General features: G+C 40.2%; 1 pseudogene; it reads left to right on the top strand.

The window, feature by feature from the left end:
* Positions 1-3,306: 3,306 nt before the first annotated feature.
* Positions 3,307-3,424, top strand: LOC142873090 (uncharacterized; annotated as a pseudogene).
* Positions 3,425-6,690: the final 3,266 nt, after the last annotated feature.

Genomic DNA, 6,690 nt, shown 5'->3' with positions numbered 1-6,690 from the left:
GGCCTGTGTCTTTTTCTTCCTTGTGACTCCCACAACTTCCTGGCCAAGGTTGAGCCAGCAACTTGGTGTGAGACATTGATTAGGTGACTTCACTGCCCTTGTCCTTGCCTGCGAAGGGGGAAGACACAATGACTGTCAAGGCACCTGCTGTGTCCTTTGGGTAGAGCTTGGCGGTGGCTCTGAGACATGTGGAGGAAGGGATCTTGGGCTGGGAAGGACAGGGAGCAGGAACAGGAAAGGGGCAGGAGGAGCAGCCCTTTTATTCACTCTTCAGCAGTCACAAGCAAGTCCCCTGGGAGCTTCCTAATGGCAAAGATGAGCGAAGTCAGGGACAGAGTATTCAGGAAGCCGGGTCCTGGTCTAGAGAGTGGACCCCTAGCCCTGGCTACAGGACATGGAGGCCCCTAGAGGTGCCAGGTGGGCTCAGATTGGGGAGTGTGTACATCTGGCACTTCCCCTTCTCCCTGGGCTGCAGGGCCCTCTCGCCATGTCTGCCTTCTGTTGTCAGAGGCAAAGGCTGCTCTCAGCCTGCCTCCTCTTACCTGCAGCCCCACCCTCTCCCTTGGCAGAGGGGAGAGTGCAGGTGGGGTGAGTGTCTGCGTGGGCCCGTGGGCTCCCTGGCAGGTATTTGTGGGAGCTGAATGGGAGGAGGCAAGGATGAAAGGTGACCTGCAAAGAAAGCAATCGAATGACTTAAACATGTTGTGCGGCAGCTTGCATGGTTTATGGGAGAACTCTGCAGCCCGTGGGTATCTTCCTGCAAAGCTGTTCCTACAGACAGGGCTCATAAAGCAATACTGGACAGGATGAATAGGGAACAGATGTTGGCCTGGCTCTGGCCTCAGCAAGCTGTCTGCCTGCGTGAGGAAGCTGATGCACCTCAGATGCATCTCAACCTCTTTCAGGTTCAAGATGTTCCTGGGGAGATTGACTAATGGATGGGAAGAGGATAGAAGGAAGTAGGAAGATGCCTCCTAATAGATCCCTCTTCAAGCTGAGTGGCAGAGAATCCCTATCTAGATGCGTTATCCTGGCAGGGATGGGAATGGAGGTGGTGACCATGCTGGGGGACGGTCAGAAATCAAGAGGACACAGCGTCAGGTCTGCGTGGATGCCCGTCTGCTGCCCAGCACCCTGCGGCCTCCTGCCCAGAAGCCCACGACCCGTCCCACCCAGACGCAGCAGACGCCTGAGAAAGCTTAAGTATTTCTGAAAGATTCAGAAAAGCGTCTCAAAGCAGAACAGAGACATATTTTGGTGTATGCTAAGATACCCTTTGTACCACAACCATTTATGAAATAAGTGATTGATTTCCCACTGGACTGAAAATGCTACATTTATCATATATTCAATTCTCATACTCCCTAAGATTTATGTCAGAATTTTCATTTTGCTTCATATCTCCTACTTTTCTACTCCTATGTGAATAAAATATTAATTTGATTATAATGGCTTTGGTTATAATGTAGTGAGCCAATTTTCTCCTTGGTTTATAATTTTATATTTTGTTATTCTCAGGCATTTATTCTTCTACGTGAAAGTTAAAATTGCTTGTTTCATTTCCCAAAAATCACCCTATTGGTATTCTAATTGGAATTGTTTTACGTTTATGTATTTATTAAGTTTGAGGGAATTGGTAAATATTTCAAGTATAAATCAAGGCCATTTTGTTTCTAAGTGAACAGACTCAAAACCCCAGAGGTATTGAAGTAGAAACTAAAAATCATTTGCATTTTTGTTAGCACAGGAGGTACATTTTTAAAATTTATATGTTATTATTTTAACTCTATTAGTTTAATTAATTTTGTAACAGAAAATACAAGCCTTGGACCAAGTGAGATCCATCCAGTAACTAAATGGCAAGTAACTCAAAATATGTCATTCTCATACCCCCTAACATGTTGTTCATTAAAAACAGTTTTAATTACCTCAAATATGATATTTTCTCTCTTTTATGACTAAATAGCAGGGAAGATGCCTCTCAACATCTTAGGCAGAAGGATAGAGGTTGCTGCATAGCTATCACTTCCTCAGCCTCAGAGAAGAATGGGGAAGACGTGTGTGGGAATGTTCTAGAAATTCTGCTGTCTATGTACTAGTAAGAAAGAAGTGGTGGGGTGATGGTGACCACAGAAGACTGTCTTGGTCGAGGCTGTGATAATAGCAACCTTTAGAATTTGTTATTTTCTAAAAGTATCTCTACACTGGGGTGAAGGATGAAAAACAGGAATTTGGAGGATTCTTTGAATCAGTAGAGTTTTTTCTTCCTTGATGGGTCAAAGCAGCTGTGAAGGAAGGTTTCCAGCCTCCAATCTTTCTGTGATAACATTTACAAATTATACAGAAAATGCAAAATAGTTAAGAGTAAAACAACAGCCAGACACAGTGGCTCATGCCTATAATCCAAGCATTTGGGGAGATCAAGGCCAGAGGATCACTTAAAGCCAGGAGTTCAAGACCAGCCTGGGTAACACAGTGAGACTCAATCTCTAAAGCAACAACAACTGTAATAATAATACTTAATAACTTTGAAGACAGTGGGAAGTGACCAAATGTGGTGAACACGTACAGAGAACTTGACCCCTAAGACGAGGGGACCACACTGGTCCCACCCTGATGCATCTTCCCCCTGAGGGCACTACCCCATCATGCTGATGGACAGACAGCACTAGCCAGAGACTCAGAGGGGCTGGCGAGTGGAGGATGGTATTTAGGCAGCCAGAGCAAGTAGAGATTGATGAGGGACTCCCCAAAAGAAAAGAGCCACAGACTGGGGTTGTGGGGCACTAAAAACTCTGCATTTGAACTGCCTTTAAATCCTTGGCTGACCTTGAACCCTACAAGTGCAGGGCAGTCCAGGAGAAAAATGTATCTGGAGGCTGACAGAGTTTATCAGAGACACCAGCAATTGTTCACAGCAACAAACAGAAGTTCATGTTCCAGTTCACCAAGTTAGAGGCCTTTGGTAAATTTCGAGATCTCCACTGAAATACCAAAAGGGTCATATTTGAGGAGTGAGAACTGCATTTCAGGACTAAAATATTTGCCCTAGAAGGAAGAGCAAAATTAAAGCAGACCCTTGCTAATGACATCTAAAAATCAAGCCTTCCTAAGGCAAAAGCCATCTGCCAGTAATTTAAGTGCCTGCTAGCACAAACTCAGTATTCTGCAGAAGATAATACTATCTGGAGACTCCACAATATATTATCTACAGTATTCTCTACACTATTTAAAAATTCTTCCTTTCCAATAGAAGAATAGAAAGCTATAAAATTTCCCCTAGGAGTATTTATCTGTATCCCACTTATCGCTTCTCTGCCTTTTGGCTAAGATCAAGTGCAGTATCTGTTCTCATCAGTTTATCTGTATCTCACAAATTTTCATACATTCTGTTTTCACTGTCATTCAGTTTCAGATACTTTCTGTATCCCTGCCATGTCTTTATTCTCTTGTGGATTATTTAGAAGTGTGTGTTTAAAGTGCATATGTTTGAGTATTTTCTAGAAAATACAGTATCGAACAAGGCAGCCATTATCCACATGTTGCTATGGAGCACTTGATATTTAAGGGTGTACCTGAGAAACAGAATTTTTAATTTTATTTAGTTATAATTAGTTTTAATTTAAATTTAACAACTGATAAAGTGTAAAATATTTTACCATGGAACACAACTTTACTGTTTTGGTGGAAACACATTTCACTCCCACTGTTGCATCATTAAAGATATCACAGATGGTCCCTGACTTCTGATGGATTGACTTATGGTTTTTGGTTCGACTTACAGTTTTTGACTTCACAATGGTGTGAGAGGGATGCATTCGGTAGACAGCAGTACGGCAAGCTGCAACTCCCCCAGTCAGCCGTGCAATCACTAGGGTCAACAACCGGTGCTCTACAGTGTACTGTTACTAAGCTGTGATGTTCAGTAGGTTAGGTGTATTCAGTGCATTTTCAACTTACAATATTTCACCTCATGACGGCTTTAGCAGGATGGAGACCCATTATAAGCTGAGGAGCATGTGTATTGCTACATTGCAGTGAGAATGTGTTGCCACATGATTGTTTCTAGCATTGCATAGAAATATCACTGGTCTAGTCAATGTCAATGTGATTCAGTTTGAATAATCTTTTCTCACCAGTGAAGTAATATTTTATTTGAATATTTTATGTAGACAGCATGAGTTACAGTTATGTCTATCTATATTGTAAATGCATTTAAATTAAATTTAAATATTGCTTATTATTTTATTTATGATACAATTAAATTAATTTTTAATTTAAAGATAAGTATGGACAGTTAATACCAATTTGCTGGCAAGTATATGTGGTGCTTGTTTTTCCATTCTTAGGATACTTCACTTAGTAGTATGGGTTCCAGCTCTATCCAGGAAAATATAAGATGTGCTATATCACCATTGTTTCTTAGAGGTGAATAGTACTCCATGGTATACATATACCACATTTTATTAATCTACTCATGAATTGATGGACACTTGGGTTGTTTCCACAGCTTTGCAATTGTGAATTTTGCTGCTATAAACATTCAAGTACAGGTGTCTTTTTTGTAGAGTGTCATTTGATCTTTTCAGTAGATGCCCAGTAATGGGATTGCTGGATCAAATGGTAGATCTACTTGTATCGCTTTAAGGTATCTCCATATTGCTTTCCACAGAGGCTGAACTAGTTTTCAGTCCCACCAGCAGTGTAGGAGTGTTCCTATCTCTCTGCACCCACACCAACATCTATTCACTCGTACATCTATTGTTGATTTGTGATCTTTCTGTCTTTTGGATGTAGGTATTTATGGCTATGAATTTTCCTCTCAGGACTCTTAAGCTGTATCCCACATATTTTGATAACTTGTGTTCCCTTCATCATTTAGTTCAAAGAATCTTTTAATTTCTATCTTAATTTCTTCCTTGACCCAACTGTCATTCAGCAATAGGTTGTTTAGTTTCCATGACTTTGCATAGAGTTGAGTGTTTCTGTTGGAGTTGATTTCTAATTTTATTCCACTGTGGCCTGAGAAGATGCATGGTATAATTTATATTTTTTTGAATTTGTTGAGACATATTTTGTGCCCTATGACATGGTCAATCTTAGAGAATGTTCCATGGGCTGATGAGAAGAATGTATATTCAGTGATTTTTGTGTAAATTGTTCTGTAAATGTCTATTAGGCCCATTTGTTCTAGAGTTCTGTTTAAGTCCATTGTTTCCTTGTTTATTTTTTGTTTGAAGGATGTATCCTATTCTGTCAGAGGGGTGTTAAATTCATCAGCTATTACAGTGCTGCTGTTTGTCGTTTTGTTTAGATTAAGTAGGGTTTGCTTTATAAATCTAGGTGCACCCGTGTTAAGTGCATAAATATTTAGAATTGTTATGTCTTCTTGCTGAATTGTTCCCTTTACCATTATATAATGCCCATCTTTGTCTTCCTTTACTTTTGTTGATTTGAAGTCTATGTTATCTAATAGGTGAACAGCTATGCCAGCTTTCTTTTTTGATTTCCATTTGCATGGAGTATTGTTTTCCATGCAATTTACCTTGAGTCTCAATGAGTACTTGGAGATTAGGTGTGTTTGCTGGAGATGACAGATACTTGGCTTGTATTTTTTTATCCATTTATCCAACCTATGTTTCTGGAGTGGGGAATTCAGACTATTCACATTTATTGAAAGAATTGGTAAGTGTGGTGGGCTTCTGTTGAGTAGAACATTATTGCTCTTTTATCTCTTGAGCTATTGTGGTGACTGGGCTCTGACCTTTAGCTTTTGGGGATTTTTACCCTGATGGGGGGTCTACTGTGCTCATTCATGCATAGTGAAGTTCTGAGAACTTCCTGCAAGGCAGGTCTGGACTTGGCAAATTCCCTCAGTGTTTGCTTGTCTGGAAAATACTTAATTTCCCCAGCAAATGTGAGAGTTAGTTTTGTAGGATACAGAATTCTAGGTTGGCAGCTGTTTTGTTTAAGAAGATTGAAGATGGGGAACCACTCCTTTCTGGCTTGTAAGGTTTCTGCTGAGAAGTCTGTGATTATCCTCATGGGTTTTCCCTTGTAGGTCAGTTGCTGCTTACATCTAGCTGCTTGTAGAATTTTCTTTCACTTTGACTTTGGCCAGGTTGAGTACTATGTGTCTTAGAGATGTTCTATTTGCTGTGAATCTTCCCAGTGCTTGATGACCATCTTGTATCTAGATGTTTGGATCTCTGGCAATACTCAGGAAGTTTTCTACAATAATTCCCTCAAATAGGTTTTCCATGCTTTTAGTACTTTCTTCTTCTCCCTCAAGGACACCCATGATTTGTATGTTTGTTTGATTCAAGTAGTCCCATTTCTCTCTAAGTGATTGTTCTACCCTTGTTGTTTTCTTCTCTACCTCTTTAAATGATTGAGTGAGATGGAAAGCCTTGTTTTCAAGCTCTGATATTCTTTCTTCTCCTTGGTTTAATCTGTTGTTTTGAAACTTTCTGCTGCATTTTGGACACCCCTGAACGATTCATTTCTTTAAGTTCTATTATATTCTTCCTAATTTTGTCAAGCTCTTTAGTGACTTTTTCATTAATTTCCTGAAATAGTTTTGGGGCTTGTTTTTGTTGGTTTTTAACTTTCTCTTCAATTCCATTCATGTGATTTGCCATCCGCATTCTGAATTCCATTTCTGTTATTTCAGCAATTTCCTTGTAGTTG

Source organism: Microcebus murinus, chromosome 9 (genome assembly GCF_040939455.1).
Source record: "Microcebus murinus isolate Inina chromosome 9, M.murinus_Inina_mat1.0, whole genome shotgun sequence".
NCBI lineage: Eukaryota > Metazoa > Chordata > Mammalia > Primates > Cheirogaleidae > Microcebus > Microcebus murinus.
The sequence above is the reverse complement of the archived record's forward strand: the minus strand, read 5'-3'. Positions and strand labels throughout refer to the sequence as shown.